The 19,448-nt window shown below is 36.8% G+C and overlaps 1 non-coding gene across 1 annotated transcript; it reads left to right on the forward strand.

Moving 5' to 3' along the window:
- The first annotated feature begins 10,966 nt into the window (after nt 1–10,966).
- On the forward strand, nt 10,967–11,070 carry LOC130952247 (small nucleolar RNA R71). The gene has a single exon (XR_009074427.1). It is a non-coding gene; the product is annotated as a small nucleolar RNA R71 (small nucleolar RNA).
- The last annotated feature ends 8,378 nt before the right edge of the window (nt 11,071–19,448 follow it).

Below are 19,448 nucleotides of genomic sequence, written 5' to 3' on the forward strand. Positions count from 1 at the left end.
AAACTGCCAACCGATACGGTTCAAAGACTAGGTTCTTCGCGATTGCATTATCGAGCTTGCCTCAGAGAAGGTTCTAGCTTAAGGATGACATAATGATAATGAGGATTGAGATGCTTGATGATATAACAGAGGTGTTTCCTTTACTGATCTTCCGGAGAAATTCGTACTTTCAGAAAAGATCTCAGGTACTCGAAAATCAGGGTTGTTACATTCTACCCTCCTAAAAGAAAATTTTGCCCTCAAAATTTCAGCCGCGTGCAAGAAATCCATCTTTAAGCGGTCTATTTCCTTCGATCCATCCTGACGAAGAGATCAGTCCATTCCTTACAGCATCCAAATCTCACGCAGCCATAGCCATGAAGATCATAACAGCTATGAAGATAGCTGTGGCTTACGTCGATTCATCGTTCGGAGCTCGATTAAACCATGCCTATTCACAGTCATTGAGGTCTTATCCGTACCAAACAATCAATATTAAGGTGATCAGTCTTAATATCTCAAGTTAGGTATGAACATTCCCAAAATGAGCACTCATAGACATTCATGCCCAATGTATCTTAAAGATACCCTAACAGCATGAGACACACAAGCAGAGTATGCAATGAAGCATAGTCAGTCCACTCCCCAGGCTCTACTGGGAACGAACTGCTCTGATACCAAATTGTAACGACCCAATTTTCAATATGTCTAGATCATACCGGAAACTGAGTGCTACCAATTTGTCTTCCTAATTATTATCTATTATTTATCATATGAGCCTGATTCGTTGTTAAAAACGTGGTTAATTTGCGAGGTATATTTTTTTTTTGTTTGAAAACATTTGGGTTAATAGACGGAATCATACATAATCAATTCACAACTGATAACAGATAAAACGGTTATAAACAACTACACATAAATACATCACAAGCAGTCAACAACATTCAGTGATCCAACTTTTATTTAAGTATGGACTTTTAGTTAGAACACCCCTAGATATAGCTAGATAATAACTATATACATATATATACATACAACATCCCAGGTCCTGACCTATTCAAGAGATCCCTAAGCTGGCACCCAGGCTAGCCTAGACTCTATACTCATCTAGTCCCTCTAAACTACTAAAGCGAGGAAAATTATGTTCTAAGTCTTCAAAACTCAAGTCAAGTGAACGTCACCAAAGGTAGGGCATCATCTGCTATTCCTCTGCACGATCAGACATTACCATAGGACATCTCTTTGGTACCACATCAAGTAGCCACACAACAGGAGTCTTGTAGACAGGTTTTAGGTTAAAGTGCGCATACGAACGGGGTGCAGACGTTGGCTGGTCTCACAGTATATACGTATAATCAGAGAATGATATTCACCCTAGACTCAGAAGACTATCTAGAGCAGGATCCTCTTCATAGAACCATCATCAACGAACTACGGTAAGGTACTCTTACTTCCATCTGAAGGGGAAGGGAGAGAGAAGGGATAAGAACTGGGGAGTTCTTAGTAGGGTCGGGGTTATTAGTTACGTTCATTAATTCTATGTTGTTTAGCAGACTATTAGCAAAATACAAAGAAGTAGTAATTAGAAAGCACAGATAAGTAGAGAAGATAGAGAAAACAGATAGCAGAACACAAACAGAAGAATACAAGAAAATAACACAAGCACAGAGAATGGAATACAAACAAGGAAAGCATACATTCATACCACAATCATAACAAAGGAAATGCGCAACCAAGTATGATGCATGTCTGTCCTATGCAGGCCATGAGCTCACGTGTCGGTTTACACCCTGCATCCCAACATTACCTAGGAACAAGTCCCAGATATGGCTTCCCTTTGTGTCCTTAGTGCATATGTGTCGGTGGTAAGAATACCACTCCTTCGTGACTACCGGCAGTCGGCGCAAAGCCCGACCCCATAATATACGCACAAGGGGAAACAGTGATCCTCAGTTCGTGGGCGTCCCCGAGATCAATTCACAACAAAAAAACAGAGATCTTCAGTTCGTGGGTTATTCCCCGAGATCAATACACAATAACATAGTGATCTTCAGTTCGTGGGTTATACCCGAGATCAACATACAACAATTCATGGGTTATTCCCGTAATCAATGATTAGCAGTCCGTGGGTTTTTCCCGCTTATAAAACAAATAACAATTTATGGGTTTCCCCAAGATCAATGATCATTCAGTTCGTGGGTACTTCCCGAATTCAACCAATTATCAGTTCATGGGTGTCCCCCGTAGTTAAACAACTAACAGTTTGTGGGGTATTCCCGCCTTTTATCGTTTTTCGTTATCCTTTCTCAACCTCAACAAATCCACAAATCAATCTTCATTTCCTCTTTCCCTTTGAATCCTTAACACATATTCCTAAACCTTTCTTAACTTTCTCTTTATCTCTTTACTCTGCTCTAATTACTCTGTCTTCTGTATCTCTTTATTTTTCTCTGATTACCATTTTCTTTATATATATGTTACTCTTCTTCTCTTTATCTCTTTCCTCAACTCTGATTATTCTGCTCTCTGTGTTTCCCTACTCTGCTCTGATTTTCTCTGCTTAACATATATAGTTGAAGCTTATGTAAATTTTGGTATGAATAGTTAGCCTGTCCCAAGTATAGGTTCATTAAGTCTATACTGAAACAGTTTAACTTTTCATATAATACCTAACCCTAATCGCAACTCAAGGACTAACTATGTTGCCCTAGTTCGTTCAATAATCTCTGTCTGTTTTTCTGCCATTAAAACATTACAGACTTTTTCTTCGACTTTTATCTTTTCTTCAATTTTTTATCTTTCTTTTATCTTTGCCTCACTAACATGTTATTACCACTCCCTAAGTGTTTTATGAAGGTAATTATGAGATTCTGCACTTAAAGTTGTCTTTCTAAAGCTTTTACAGAAAACTGCCTTTTCTGTATTATTTTATTATTTTTATTAAAATATTATTTTTAATTAAATATTATTATTTAATATTTTATTATTATTTATTATTTTATTATTAAATTTTCAAAAATTAACTCACTTTTACTTTTAACCTTTAAAATTCACTTTTTACCACCCATAACTTTTAATATTTCTACTTTTACCACCCTAACTTTCAGAAATTACCAAACAACCCCTAAAACACCAAAAATTTTACTTCCTTGCCTTTTTAAGATCTAAGGCCTGTTCTTCAATGTTCTTCACCACACTCAAAGTGTTCTTCATGTTCTTCGTATATTCTTCAAATTCTTTCTCTGTTTTTACCCGTTTTTCAGTCTTTTCAGCAACCGATTTTTACCATAATTCAAAATAAAATTTCAGCCACTAAAACCCCATCTTTTCTACATGATTTCAACACAAATTGAACCCCAATTTAAGCTCTAGGGTTTCGTTTTCCAGCAGCCATAAGAACACACATTCATAGCTTGAATTTCATCAAATTTCATCAAATTTTCACCAAAATTTCAACAAGAATTACTCATACAAACAATCAATTTCAAGCACGGCCAAACCATATCATAATCACACAACTCAAACACAATCAATCAAGATTAAATTCATCAAACCCTACCTGGTTTTGCTGTTCCTAATTCAGTTAGGCTTTCAGGTGGATTAATCACCTTAGAGTTGCTGGAAATTCACGTTTCTTGGCCCTCAAGTCAAGTTAAGCATGATTCCTAAGGAAAAACATCAAGAAAACACATGTTTACATGGTTTTCCTTGAAAACCGAATTGAAGAGGGAGGGAGACAGCCATCTCACCTTATTTCCAGCCTTGATATGTTATATGGTTATGTAGAGGAAGAAGAGAGGATCATTTTGGTGAAATTGGAGTTTTGATTTGAGTTTTAGTTCAGAAGAAATCAAGCTTTGAAGATTAAGTGTTCATGAAAGTTTCTCTCTTTTCTCTCTTGTTATTTTCGGCCAAAATGATGAAATGAGACAGCCTTGGAGGTCTTGGGGGTGTAAGGTGAGTTATGATTGGTTGGCTTGGAGGTGGATTAAAATAATATTAAAATATCTCTGGTGTACAACTACTAAAACTAGGTGTATCGGAACACTCGTAAAAACATCTCTAAAAATTATTTTCTGAGCTACTAGCATAAATGACACTAGTAACATATTTATTATGATAATAGAATATGTATAATGAGGCCTTAGCATTGCTAAATTCATCAGAGAGTGCTGGTGCTAAGCTGCACCAGTAAACCGTAAACCCGGTTAAACCGATTTTCTGTTTTTAACAAAAATAGACTAGCTAACCTTATAATATCATTCAAGCATTTTCTAATACTAATATAATGATAATATTATACTATTATCTCTCTCCTCTCATGAATCGAGTCCGGTTCGTCAAACAGAGACTATTTACGAAAATCAGAATCAAAACTGCCAACCGATACGGTTAAAAAACTAGGTTCTTCGCGATTGCATTATCGAGCTTGCCTCAGAGAAGGTTCTAGCTTAAGGATGACATAATGATAATGAGGATTGAGATGCTTGATGATATAACAGAGGTGTTTCCTTTACTGATCTTCCGGAGAAATTCGTACTTTCAGAAAAGATCTCAGGTACTCGAAAATCAGGGTTGTTACACTACTGGGCAACCAGATTCCTGAATCTTGATGCCATTTTAGCTGGAGAAAAACGATTGCTCTAGTTAAATGAGCTAGAGGAATTTAGACTCAATGCTTTCGAGAATGCAAAAATATACAAAGAGAAAGCAAAGAGATGGCATGATAAGAACTTGTCATCCAGAGTCTTTGAGCCAGGGCAGAAAGTTCTGCTATTTAATTCTAGGCTCAAATTATTCCCCGGGAAATTGAAGTCCCGGTGGAGAGGTCCATATGTGATTACAAGCGTGTCACCATATGGATAAATAGAGTTTCAGGATAATGATTCAAATAAAAAGTTCATTGTTAATGGACAGAGAGTCAAACATTATCTTGAAGGCAATTTTGAGCAAGAATACTCAAAACTGAGGCTTGATTAAAGCTCAGTAATAGTCTAGCTAATGACAATAAAGAAGCACTTGCTGGGAGGCAACCCAACCATTTACAAAGTATTTGTTAATTAATTGATTTTTTTTACAGGTATATGTCAGGTATCTTCAAGGTAAAATAGCAATTGCTTGAATTCACAAAGTTACAAGGGAATTTGGAAGCTCACTGGCGTGAAAAAGCCAGTAAGAAACATTTTGGGCATTGAACGCCCAAAAAAAGCACCCACTGGGCGTTCAACGCCAGCGAGGGTAGCCATCTGGGCGTTAAACGCCAGAAAGGAGCATCTTCTGGGCGATAAATTCCAGAAAGAAGCACCTTCTGGGCGTTTAACACCAGATTGACAGCGTCCTGGGCGTTCAAAAAAATGCCCAGTGACAAAGGACTTTCTGGCGTTCAACGCCAAAAAGAAGCAACAGCTGGGCGTTGAACGCCCAGGAGAAGTAGCAATTGGGCATTAAACGCCCAAAACATGCAGCGTTTGGGCGTTTAACGCCAGGATTGTGGGGAGGAGGTAATTTCGTTTTCAATTCAAATTTTTTCCAATTTTCACGTTTCAATTCATGATTTCTTGCATAAACATGTTACAAACTTTCCTCTTTCAACTTCAATTTCAAAAATTTTTTAATCCTAAACATATTTCTTGATTTTTCTTTAATTTCTTTTCAAATCTTATTCAAAATTCATCTATCTTTTTGAACTCTTTTCAAATCTTTTTAATTTCTTCTCATATCTTTTTCAACTCATCATATCTTTTGAATTTCGAATTTGCCTCTCCTACTATTCCTCTCCTTTCCTTTCTTTTGCTTGAGGACAAGCAAACCTCTAAGTTTGGTGTGATTCGCCATGATCACTAAGCTAAAACTCATCAAGATCATGGCACCTAAGGGAACAGAAAGAGCAAGGATGTGACTTAAAGGAACTGAAGCGTCAGAAATTATTTCTTGAAGGACCAAGCACACCCCAGACTAGAGGAACATCCACTTCCCAAAATAAAGGTCGTTGAGTTCTAATCTTTGCCTTAACTCTGTGATAACTGTTCTTATTAGGAATTTACCTTAGAAGTTATATATTAGTAGTAGTAATTAGTATCTCTACTTTGATTTTAATTCCAATTAAGTTATAATTTATTTTTCTCATCATCATCAAACATGAATAAATAGTAGATTTTTAGAATAAAGAGGCAATATTTTTTTCGAGTTCTTAATAAGAAAAATTCTAATTATTTATATGTGGTGGCAATACTTTTTGTCTTCTGAACGAATGCTTGAACAGTGCATATTTTTGATCTTGTTGTTTATGAATGTTAAAATTGTTGGCTCTTGAAAGAATGATGAAAAAGAGAAATGTTATTGATGATCTGAAAAATAAAAAAAAATTGATTCTTGAAGTAAGAAAAAACAATGAAAAAGCAAAAGCTTGTGCGAAAAAAAAAATAATAGAAAGAAAAAGAAAAAGAAAGCAGAAAAAGCCAATAGCCCTTAAAACTAAAAGGCAAGGGTAAAAAGGATCTAAGGCTTTGAGCATCAATGGATAGGAGGGCCCAAGGAAATAAATCCAGGCCTAAGCGGCTAAATCAAGCTGTCCCTAACCATGTGCTTGTGGCATGCAGGTCCAAGTGAAAAGCTTGAGACTGAGTGGTTAAAGTCATGATCCAAAGCAAAAAGAGTGTGCTTAAGAGCTCTGGACACCTCTAACTGGGGACTTTAGCAAAGCTGAGTCACAATCTGAAAAGGTTCACCCAGTCATGTGTCTGTGGCATTTATGTATCCGATGGTAATACTGGAAAACAAAATGCTTAGGGTCACGGCCAAGACTCATAAAAGTAGCTGTGTTCAAGAATCAACATGCTAAACTAGGAGAATCAATCACACTATCTGAATTCTAAGTTCCTATGGATGCCAACTATTCTGAATTTCAAAGGATAAAGTGAGATGCCAAAACTGTTCAGAGGCAAAAAAGCTACTAGTCCCGCTCATCTAATTAGAATCTGGGCTTCACTTAAAACTCTGAGATATTATTGATTCTTGACTTCTTTTTATCCTCTTTTATTTATCTAGTTGCTTGGGGACAAGCAACGATTTAAGTTTGGTGTTGTGATAAGCGGATAATTTATACGCTTTTTGGGGGTAATTTCATGTTGATTTTAGTATGTTTTAATTAGTTTTTAATAGAATTTTATTAGCTTTTAGGCAAAAATCATATTTCTGGACTTTACTATGAGTTTGTGTATTTTTCTGTGATTTCAGGTATTTTCTGGCTGAAATTGAGGGAGCTGAGCAAAAATCTGAGTTAGGCTGAAAAAGGACTGCTGATGCTGTTGGATCCTGACCTCCCTGCACTCGGAATGGCTTTTTTGGAGCTACAGGAGTCCAATTGACGCGCTCTCAATTGGGTTGGAAAGTAGACATCTAGGGCTTTCCAGCAATATATAATAGTTCATACTTTGCGCAAAGATAGATGATGTTCAACGCCAGTTCGATGTTGTAGTCTGGCGTCCAGCGCCAGAAACAGGTTACAAGTTGGAGTTCAACGCCCAAAACACGTTACAACCTGGCGTTCAACTCTAGAAACAGCCCAAGCACGTGAGAGGCTTAAGTCTCAGCCCCAGCACACACAAAGTGGGCCCCAGAAGTGGATTTCTGCCCCAATTATCTTAGTTTACTCATTTTCTATAAACCTAGTTTACAAGTTTACTATTTAAACAACTTTTAGAGACTTATTTTGTACCTCATGACATTTTCAGATCTGAATTATATACTCTTTGACGGCATGAGTCTCTAAACTCCATTGTTGGGGGTGAGGAGCTCTGCAGCGTCTCGATGAATTAATGCAGTCACTTATATTTTTTCATTCAAATATGCGTGTTCCTATCTAAGATGTTCATTCGCGCTTAATTATGGAGAAGGTGATGATCCGTGACACTCATCACCTTCCTCAACCCATGAACGTGTGTCTGACAACCACCTCTGTTCTACAGCAGATTGAATGAGTATCTCTTAGATTCCTTAATCAGAATCTTCGTGGTATAAGCCGGATTGATGACAGCATTCATGAGAATCCAGAAAGTCTAAACCTTGTTAGTGACAGACGCAAAAGAATCATTGGATTCTATTCCAACCTGATTGAGAACCAACAGATGATTAGCTGTGCTGTGACAGAGCATCTGGACCATTTTGACTGAGAGGATGGGAAGTAGCCATTGACAACGGTGACACCCTACATAGAGCTTGCCATGGAAGGAACCTTGCATTATGCTATTGAGTTGAATATTACATTGCAAGAATTCAGAGGATAAAGCATCTCCAAAACCCCAACACATTCTCCATTACTGCACAACAAGTAATTAATTCACGTTCTTTTATTTTTCTAATAATTCAAACTGATAATTTTAATTAATATCCTGACTAAGAATAATAAAATAAACATAGCTTGCTTCAAACCAATAATCTCCTGGGATCGACCCTTACTCACGTAAGCTATTACTTGGACGACCCAGTGCACTTGCTGGTTAGTGGTACGAGATCAAAAGAAATCTTGATTTTGATATTGAGATTAAAATTTCTTGCACCATTAAGGTTCGGCCATATTGGGTAGGTTAGGTGGGAAAGTGATTTTGTATTTTGAAGGTAGTGAGGTTTATGGGGAAGGGTGGATGGATGTGAGTGGTGAAGGTGGGTAATTGGGAAGAGAGATTGAGCTGATTGGTGAAGGGTTTTTGGGGAAGAGTGTTTATGGGAAAGAGAGGATGAATGTGAAGAAGAGGAGAGAGGGTGAGTTGAGGTAGGTGGGGGTCCTGTGGGGTCCACAGATCCTGAGGTGTCAAGGATTTACATCCCTGCACCAATTAGGCATGTAAAACGCCTTTGCATACAATTCTGGCGTTTAAACGCCGAAGTGATGCTTATGTTGGGCGTTCAACGCCCAACTGCAGCATGGTTCTAGCGTTAAACGCTAGTTCCATGCTTGTTTCTGGCATTCAACGCCAGCTCTCCTTAGGGTATATTCATGGCGTTCAAACGCCAGGATGCTGCTTGTTTCTGGCGTTCAACGCCAGATCCATGCTCTGTTCTGGCGTTGAACGCCAGCCAGATGCTCCTTCCTCCAAGGTGTGATTTTTCTTCTGCTACTTTTTTATTCTGTTTTTAATTTTAGTATTTTTTTTGTGACTCCACATGATCATGAACCTAATAAAACATAAAAGAATAATGAAAATAAAAAAAAATTAGATAAATAAAAATTGGGTTGCCTCCTAATAAGCGCTTCTTTAATGTCAGTAGCTTGACAGTGGGCTCTCATGGAGCCTCACGGGTGATCAGGTCAATGTTGTAGACCCCCAACACAAAACTTAGAGTTTGAATGTGGGGATTCAACACCAAACTTAGATTTTGGCTGAGGCCTCTCAACACCAAACTTAGAGTTTGATTGTGGGGGCTTTGTTTGACCCTGTACTGAAAGAAGCTTTTCATGCTTCCTCTCCATTGTTATAGAAGAACACCCTTAGGTCTTAAACACAAGGTAGTCCCATTCAATTGAAGGACTAATTCTCCTCTGTTAACATCTATTACAGCTTCTGCTGTGGCTAGGAAAGGTCTTCCAAGGATGATGCATTCATCCTCTTCCTTCCTAGTGTCTAAGATTATGAAATCAGCAGGGATGTAAAGGCCTTCAACCTTTACCAACACTTCCTCTACCAATCCACAAGCTTGTCTTACTGACTTGTCTACCATTTGCAATGAAAATATGGCAGGCTGTGCCTCAATAATCCCCAGCTTCTCGATTACAGAGAGTGGCATAAGATTTATGCTTGACCCCAGGTCACGCAGAGCCTTTTCAAAGGTCATGGTGCCTATGGTACAGGGTATTAAGAATTTGCCAGGATCTTGTCTCTTTTGAGGTAAGGTTTGCTGAACCCATGTATCTAGTTCACTAATGAGCAAGGGAGGTTCACCTTCCCAAGTCTCATTACCAAATAACTTGGCATTCAGCTTCATGATAGCTCCTAGATATTGAGCAACTTGCTCTCCAATTACATCTTCATCCTCTTCAGAGGAAGAATAGTCTTCAGAGCTCATGAATGGCAGAAGGAGGTTTAATGGGATCTCCGTGGTCTCTATATGAGCCTCAGATTCCCTTGGGTCCTCAATAGGGAACTCCTTCTTGCTTGAGAGACGTCCCATGACGTATTCCTCATTGGGATTTGCGTCCTCTCCTTCCTCTCTAGGTTTGGCCATGTTGATTATGTCAATGGCCTTGTACTCTCTTTTTGGATTCTCTTTAGTATTGCTTGGGAGAATACTAGGAGGAGTTTCAGTGATTTTCTTACTCAACTGGCCCACTTGTGCCTCCAGATTTCTGATGGAGGACCTTGTTTCACTCATGAAACTTAAAGTGGCCTTAGACAGATTAGAGACTAAATTTGCTAAGTTAGAGGTACTCTGTTCATAATTCTCTGTCTGTTGCTGAGAAGATGATGGATAAGGCTTGATATTGCTAAGCCTATTTCTTCCACCATTATTAAAGCCTTGTTGAGGCTTTTGTTGATCCTTCCATGAGAAATTTGGATGATTTCTCTGTGATGAATTATAGGTGTTTCCATAAGGTTCACCCATGTAATTTACCTCTGCCATTGTAGGGTTCTCAGGATCATAAGCTTCTTCTTCAAAAGATGCCTCTTTATTACTGTTGGATGCATTTTGCCATCCATTCAGACTTTGAGAAATCATGTTGACTTGTTGAGTCAACATTTTGTTCTGAGCCAATATGGCATTCAAAGCATCAATTTCAAGAGCTCCTTTCCTTTGAGGCGTCCCATTATTCACGGAATTCCTCTCAGAAGTGTACATGAACTGGTTATTTGCAACCATGTCAATAAGTTCTTGAGCCTCTGCAGGCATTTTCTTTAGGTGAATGGATCCACCTGTAGAATGGTCCAGTGACATCTTAGAGAACTCAGATAGACCATAATAGAATATATCTATCATGGTCCATTCTAAAAACATGTCAGAAGGACATCTTTTGGTCATCTGCTTGTATCTTTCCCAAGCTTCATAGAGGGATTCACCATCTTTTTGTTTGAAGGACTGAACATCCACTCTAAGCTTGCTCAGCTTTTGAGGAGGAAAGAATTTAGCCAAGAAGGCCGTGACCAGCTTATCCCAGGAGTCCAGGCTATCTTTAGGTTGAGAGTCCAACCATGCTCTAGCTCTGTCTCTTACAGCAAAAGGGAAAAGCAAGAGCCTGTAGACTTCAGGATCTACTCCATTAGTCTTAACAGTCTCACATATCTGCAAGAACTCAGTTAAGAACTGGTAGGGATCTTCTGATGGAAGTCCATGAAACTTGCAGTTCTGTTGCATTAGAGCAACTAGTTGAGGTTTTAACTCAAAATTGTTTGCTCCAATGGCAGGAATTGAGATGCTTCTTCCATCAAACTTGGAAGTAGGTGCAGTATAATCACCAAGCATCCTCCTTGCATTATTGTTGTTGGGTTCGGCTGCCATCTCCTTTTCTTGTTCGAAAATTTCAGCAAGGTTGTCTCTGGATTGTTGTAATTTTGCTTCTCTTAGTTTCCTCTTCAGAGTCCTTTCAGGTTCTGGATCAGCTTCAACAAGAATGCCTTTTTCCTTGTTCTTGCTCATATGAAAGAGAAGAGAACAGAAAAAGAAGAGGAATTGTCTATGTCACAGTAAAGAGAATAAAGAAAGGAGAATCCAAACACAAAGGTGAGGATAGGGGCAGTGATTTGAGATGAAGAGAAGTGTTAGTGAATGAATAAATAAATAGAATAAGATGAGAGATAGAAGTTTTTGAAAATAATTTTGAAAAGGAGTTAATGATTTTCGAAAATTAAGATAAGAAATAAAATTAAAATTAAAATTTAAAACAATTTATTAAATAAAAAAAAGAATTTTTGAAAAAGAGGGAGGTATTTTCGAAAGTTAGAGAGAGAAAAGTTGTTAAGTGATTTTGAAAAAGATAAGAAAACAAACAAAAAGTCAAATAGTTAGTTGAAAAAGATTTGAAAATCAAATTTGAAAAGATAAGAAGATAAGAAGATAAGAAGTTAGAAAAGATATTTTAAAATCAAATTTTTGAAAAAAAGATAAAATTTTGAAAAAAAAAAAGATATGATATAAAAGATAAAATAGAAAGATATGATTAAAAAGATATGGTTAGAAAAGATTTAATTTTTAAAAATTAAAATTAATTACTTAACTAACAAGAAACTAAAAGATAAGACTCTAGAATTTAAAGATTGAACCTTTCTTAACAAGAACGTAACAAACTTCAAATTTTTGAACCAATCACATTACTTATTAGTTAAGTTTCGAAAATTTTGAATTAAAATTAAGAAGAGATTTTGAAGATAATTTTTGAAATTTTCGAAAATCATGAAAGAAAAATGAAAAAGATTTGAATTTTGAAAAAGTTTTAAAAAGATAAGATTTTTTTTTTAAAATTTGAAAATTTGACTAGACTTACAAGAAACAACTAATTTTAAAAAAATTTTACTAAGTCAACTCAAATTTTTGAAATTTTGAGAGAATTAAGGAAAAGATATTTTTTTTATTTTTGAATTTTTAATGATGAGAGAGAAAAACACAAATCTGACCCAAAACCTGAAAATTCTGGATCAAAACCAATGACACATGCAAGAACAATATGAATGTCAAGATGAACACCAAGAACACTTTGAAGATCAAGAACATATCTTTGAAAAAATTTTTGATGCAAAGAAAACATTCAAGACACCAAACTTAGAAATCTTTAATGCTTAGACACCATGAATGCAAAAATGCACATGAAAAACAACAAAAGACACAAAAACAAGAAAACATCAAGATCAAACAAGAAGACTTACCAAGAACAACTTGAAGATCATGAAGAACACTATAAATGCATGAATTTTCGAAAATTGCAAGAACAAGATGAATATGCAATTGACACCAAACTTAAAACATGATACAAGACTTAAGCAAGAATCACAAAATATCTTTGGTTTTTATGATTTTATGAATTTTATTAATTTTTTTGTATTTTCTTTTATTTTTTTCGAAAAACATATAGTAAAAAAGAAAATAAGAAATTCAAAATTTTTAATAAGAATTCCAGGAATCTTTCAATGTTGGCCTAAAGCTCCAATCCAAGGGTTGGACATGGCTTAATAGCCAGCCAGCTTTAGGATATAAATCAGTCATACAACAGCTGATATTTCAATTAACTTGCCTCTATGCTGATGGTTGGAAGCCTCAATCCAAAAGAATTTGGATATGGCTTTATAGCCAGCCAAGCTTCAACATGCTTCATGAAACACTAGAATTCATTCTTAAAAATTCTGAAGCCATAGAATAATTTATGTTTAATTAAAAAAAATTTTTCGAAAATAGGGAAAAATTTTTGAAAAAGTTTTTTGAAAACAAAACAAAAAGAAAATTACCTGATCTGAGCAACAAGATGAACCGTCAGTTTTCCAAACTCGAGCAATCCCCGGCAATGGCGCCAAAAACTTGGTGCACAAAATTGTGATCATCAACAATGGCTCCAATAACTTGGTAGCGCTCTCAAACGTGAATCATACTTAGTCACAACTCTGCACAACTAACCAGCAAGTGCACTGGGTCGTCCAAGTAATACCTTACGTGAGTAAGGGTCGATTGTAATAACCCCGATTTTCGAGTACGCGGATCTTTTCTACAGGCACGAATTTCTCCAGAAGATCAGTAAAGGGAACACCTCTGCTGTGTATCATCAAGCATCTCAATCCTCATTGTCATTATGACATCTTTAAGCCAAAACCTCTTTTGAGGCAAGCTCGATAATGCGGCCACGGAGAACCTAGTTTTTGAACCGTATCGGTTAGGAGTTTTGATTCTAGTTTTCGTAAATAGGCTCAGTTTGACGAACCAGACTCGATTCACGAGAGAAGAAAGATAATAGTATAATATTATCATTATATTAGTATTAGAAGTTGCTTCAAAGATATTATAAGGTTACTTGGTTTGTTTTAGTTAAAAACAGGAAATCGGTTTAACCAGGTTTACGGTTTACTGGTGCAGCTTAGCACCAGCACTCTCTGATGACTTTAGCAATGCTAAGGGCTCATTATACATGTTCTATTCTCATAATAAATATGTTACTAGCGTCATTTATGCTAGTAGCTCAAAAAATAATTTTTAGAGATATTTTTACAAGTGTTCCGATACACCTAGTTTTAGTTGTTATACACCTGAGATATTTTAATATTATTTTAATCCACCTCCAAGCCAACCAATCACAACTCACCTTACACCCCAAAAACCCCCAAGGCTGCCTCATTTGCTCATCGTGGCTGAAAATCACCAAGAGAAAATGGAGAGAAAGTTCTTGGTTCATAAATCTTCAAAGCTTGATTTCTTCTGAACTAAAACTCAAATCAAAACTCCGATTTCACCAAAAAGATCCTCTCTTCTTTCTCTACATAAACATATAACATATCAAGGCAGGAAATAAGGTGAGATGGCTGTCTCCCTCCCTCTTCAATTCGGTTTTCAAGGAAAACCATGTAAACATGTGTTTTCTTGATGTTTTTCCTTAGGAATCATGCTTAACTTGACTTGAGGGCCAAGAAACGTGAATTTCCAGCAAGTCTAAGGTGAGATATCTCTTCCTAACATACTGAGTGAGATTTGGTCAGTTGAGAGTTTTTGGATTTAAAGTTGTTCTTGATGTGATTTAGGAGGAAAAAGTGCTTAAGGACCACCTGAAAGTTTGATTGAATTAGGAGCAGCAAAACCAGGTAGGGTTTGGTAAAATTAATCTTGATTGATTGTGTTTGAGATGTGTGATTATGATATGGTTTGGTTATGCTTGAAATTGATTTCTTATATGAGTTATTCTTGGTGAAAGTTTGTTGAAATTTTGATGAAATTTGTTGATATTCAAGCTATGAATGTTGTTCTTGAGGGCTGCTGGAAAACGAAACCCTAGGCCCTGAATTGGGGTTCAATTTGTGTTAAAATCATGTAGAAAAGATGGAGTTTTAGTGGCTGCTAATTTATTATGAATTGTAGTAAAAATCGGTTGCTGAAAACACTGAAAAACGGGTAAAAACAGGGAAAGAATCTGAAGAATTTATGAAGAACATGAAGAACACTTTGAGTGTGATGAAGAACAATGAAGAACAGGCCTTAGATCTTAAAAAGGGCAAGGAAGTAAAATTTTTGGTGTTTTAGGGGTTGTCTGGTAATTTCTGAAAGTTAGGGTGGTAAAAGTAGAAATATTAAAAGTTACGGGTGGTAAAAAGTAAATTTTAAAGGTTAAAGGTTAAAGTAAAGTTAATTTTCGAAAATATATTAATAAAATAATAAATAATAATAAAATATTAAATAATAATATTTAATTAAAAATAATATTTTAATAAAAATAATAAAATAATGCGGAATAGGCAGTTTTCTGTAAAAGCTTTAGAAAGACAACTTTAAGTGCAGAATCTCATAATTACCTTCATAAAACACTTAGGGAGTGGTAATAACATGTTAGTGAGGCAAAGATAAAGAAAAGATAAAAAGTTAAAGAAAAGATAAAAATCGAAGAAAAAGTCTGTAATGTTTTAATGACAGAAAAACAGATAGAATTAGTGAACGAACTAGGGCAACATAGTTCGTCCTTGAGTTGCGACTACGGTTAAGTATTATATGAAAAGTTAAACTGTTTCAGTATAGACTTAATGAACCTATACTTGGGACAGGCTAACTATTCATACCGAAATTTACATAAGCTTTAAATACATATGTTAAGCAGAGAAACCAGAGCAGAATAAAGAAACACAAAGAACAGAGTAACTAGAGCAGAATAGAGGGATACAGAGAAAAGAGTAATCTGAGCAAAGTAAAAAGACACAGAGAAGAGAGTAATGTGACAAAGAGAAATGGTTTGAGTTAAGATGTTGTAAAAGTAAAAGCTTGTATAGCATGATTGAACAGAGAAAGAAAGAGGTACAACATAAGAATGTGAAAGTGATGATGAATAATGAGAATGTTAATGAATGATGATAATGAGAATGATTATGTAAGAATCTGCTGCAGAGAGGCAGTCAGATAGATGGTGGTACGACCACTGAGAACGCTTTCCTGGGATACCTTGCTATAATGCTTTGCTGTAAGACAGAGGTTGCTTACAGAGGTATCGAGATGAATGTGCTCCTGTAAGACAGAGGTTGCTTACAGTGAGTGTGTTGTTGCTCCTGTAAGACAGAGGTTGCTTACAGTGAGTATGTTGTTGCTCCTGTAAGACAGAGGTTGCTTACAGTGAGTCTGTTGGACGTATATTGGCTAATAAGTTTCGCCCTGCAAGACAAAGGTTGCTTGCAGTGGATATTGCCAACAAGAAAGCCTTATCCAGACAGAGGTTGTTCGGTAACGTCGGGAGCGGGTATGTAACCAACAGATGAGCTCATTACCTGCACTAGGGCTAGACATGCATCATAATTGGTTGTGCATTTTCTCTATTATGATTGTTGCATGAATGTATGCTTTCTTTGTTTGTATTCTATTTTCTGTGTTTGTGTCTGTGTTTTACTTTCTTGTATTCTTCTGTTTGTGATCTTTTTCTGTTTTCTCTATTTTCTCTATTTATCTGTCTTCTATTTACTACTTCTCTATATTCTGCTATTAGTCTGCTAAACAACACAAAATTAATGAACGTAACTAATAACCCCGGCCCTACTAAGAACTCCATAGTTCTTACCCCTTCTCTCTCCCTTCCCCCTCTAGATGGAAGCATGAGTACCCTTCCGTAGTTCGCTGATGACCGTTCGTAAAGAGAATTCCGCTCTAGGTAGTCTTCTGAGTCTAGGGTGAATCTCTTTATCTATGTATATGTATATACTGTGAGACAAGCCAACGTCTGCACCCCGTTCGTATGCGCACTTTAACTTGAATCTTGTGTACGAGACTCCCGTTGTGTGGCTACTTGATGAGGTACCAGAGGGACGTCCTATGGCAATGTCTGATGGTGCAGAGGAATAGCAGATGATGTCCTACATTTGGTGACGTTCACTTGACTTGAGTTTTGAAGACTTAGAACGTACTTTCCCTCGCTTTAGTAGTTTAGAGGGACTAGTTGAGTATAGAGTCTAGGCTAGCCTGGGTGCCAACTTAGGGACTTCTTGAACAGGTCAGGACCTGGGATGTTGTATATATATATATATATATATATATATATATATATATATATATATATATATCTATCTATATATATATATAGATATTTTTTAGCTATATCTAGGGGTGTTCTAACTAAAAGTATATACTCTAATAAAGGCTGGATCACTGAATCTTGTTAGCTGCTTGTGATGTATTTATGTGTGGTTGTTTATAACTGTTTTATCTGTTATTATTTGTGAATTGATTATAAATGATTATGTTTATTAATCCAAACATTTTTAAAAAAAATACACCTCGCAAATTAACTACGCTTTTAACAACGAATCAGGCTCATATGATAAATAATAGATAATAACTAGGAAGACAAATTGGTAGCGCTCAGTTTCCGGTGTCCTAGGCGTACTGAAAATTGGGTCGTTACATCGATCCCACGGAGATTGTTGGTATGAAGCAATCTATGGTCATCTTGTAAATCTTAGTCAGACAGATAGTAAATGTTATGGAGTTTTCGAATAATAAATAAAGCAGAAAATAAAGATAGAAATACTTATGTAAATCATTAGTGGGAATTTCAGATAGGCGTACGAAGATTCTGTGCTCCTTTTGAATCTCTGCTTTCTTATTGCCTTCATCCAATCCTTTTTACTCCTTTCCATGGCAAGTTGTATGTAGGGCATCACCGTTGTCAATGGTTACATCCCATCCTCTCAGTGAAAAAGATCTAAATGCTCTGTCACGGCACGGCTAATCATCTGTTGGTTCTCGATCATGTTGGAATAGAATCCCTTGATTCATTTGCGTTTGTCATCATGCCCAACAATCGCGAGTTTGAAGCTCATCACAGTCATTCAATCCCTGAATCCTACTCGAAATACCACAGACAAGGGTTAGACTTTTCGGATTCTCATGAATGCCGCCATCAATCTAGCTTACACCACGAAGATTCTGATAAAGGAATCCAAGAGATATGCCCCCGATCTAAGGTAGAACGGAAGTGGTTGTCAGTCACGCGTTCATAGGTGAGAATGATGATGAGTGTCACGGATCATCACATTCATCATGGTGAAGTGCAACGAATGTCTTAGAACATGAATAAACTGAATTGAATAGAAAATAGTAGTAATTGCATTAAAACTCGAGGTACAGCAGAGCTCCACACCCTTAATCTATGGTGTGTAGAAACTCCACCATTGAAAATACATAAGTGAAAGTGGTCCAGGCATGGCCGAATGGCCAGCGCCCATGAAGGTCTAAAATCGCATACACTGATTAAAGATCAATCAAAAGAGGTCTAATACAATAGTAAAATGTCTTATTTATACTAGACTAGCTACTAGGGTTTACAAAAGTAAGTAATTGATGCAGAAATCCACTTCCAGGGCCCACTTGGTGTGTGCTTGGGCTGAGCTTGAGCTTTACACGTGCAGAGGCTTCTTTTGGAGTTGAACGCCAAGTTGTAACACGCTTTTGGCGTTCAACTCTGGTTCGTGACGTGTTTCTGGCGTTTGACTCCAGAATGCAGCATGGAACTGGCGTTGAGCGCCAGTTTACATCATCTAATCACGAATAAAGTATGAACTATTATATATTGCTGGAAAGCTCTAGATGTTTACTTTCCAACGCCGTTGTGAGCGCGCCATTTGAAGTTCTGTAGCTCAAGAAAATCCATTTCGAGTGCAGGGAGGTCAGAATTCAACAGCGTCAGCAATCATTTGTCAGCCTTTTATCAGAGTTTTACTCAGGTCCCTCAATTTCAGCCAGAAATTACCTGAAATTATAGAAAAATACACAAACTCATAGTAAAGTCCAGAAATGTGAATTTAGTATAAAAACTAATGAAAACATCCCTAAAAGTAGCTAGATTATACTAAAAGCTACCTAAAAATAATGCCAAAAAGCGTATAAATTATCCGCTCATCAATTGCTTCTCCACATTCGACAATGGGAGGGCCTTGATCGTGTAAGCATAGGTAGGAGGAGACCATATTGAGAACGGCTTCCGCCATGATAGCAATCTTGGCTTCTATCTCCTTGAATTCCTTTTGGTTCTTTTTTTGCCTTCGGATGTAAGAGCTAATACATCCTTAGAGAGAATCATCCATTGGAGGTGGTGAGGGAAGATGGGGTTCATTGTTTGGGAGGGAGGATTCATAATTAGAAGTTGGTTCTTCTTGGTAAGGGTATGGAGATGGTGTATATTGAGGTGGTTCTTGAGAGTAATTGTGTTGGAATAGTGGTGGTTCCATGTATGGTTCATATGGCTCATAAGGTGGTTGGGATGGTGGATAAGGATTAGGGTCATAATGAGGTGTTTGGTGGTAGGGGGCTTGTGAGTA

Source organism: Arachis stenosperma, chromosome 9 (assembly GCF_014773155.1).
Source record: "Arachis stenosperma cultivar V10309 chromosome 9, arast.V10309.gnm1.PFL2, whole genome shotgun sequence".
Classification (NCBI taxonomy): Eukaryota; Viridiplantae; Streptophyta; class Magnoliopsida; order Fabales; family Fabaceae; genus Arachis; species Arachis stenosperma.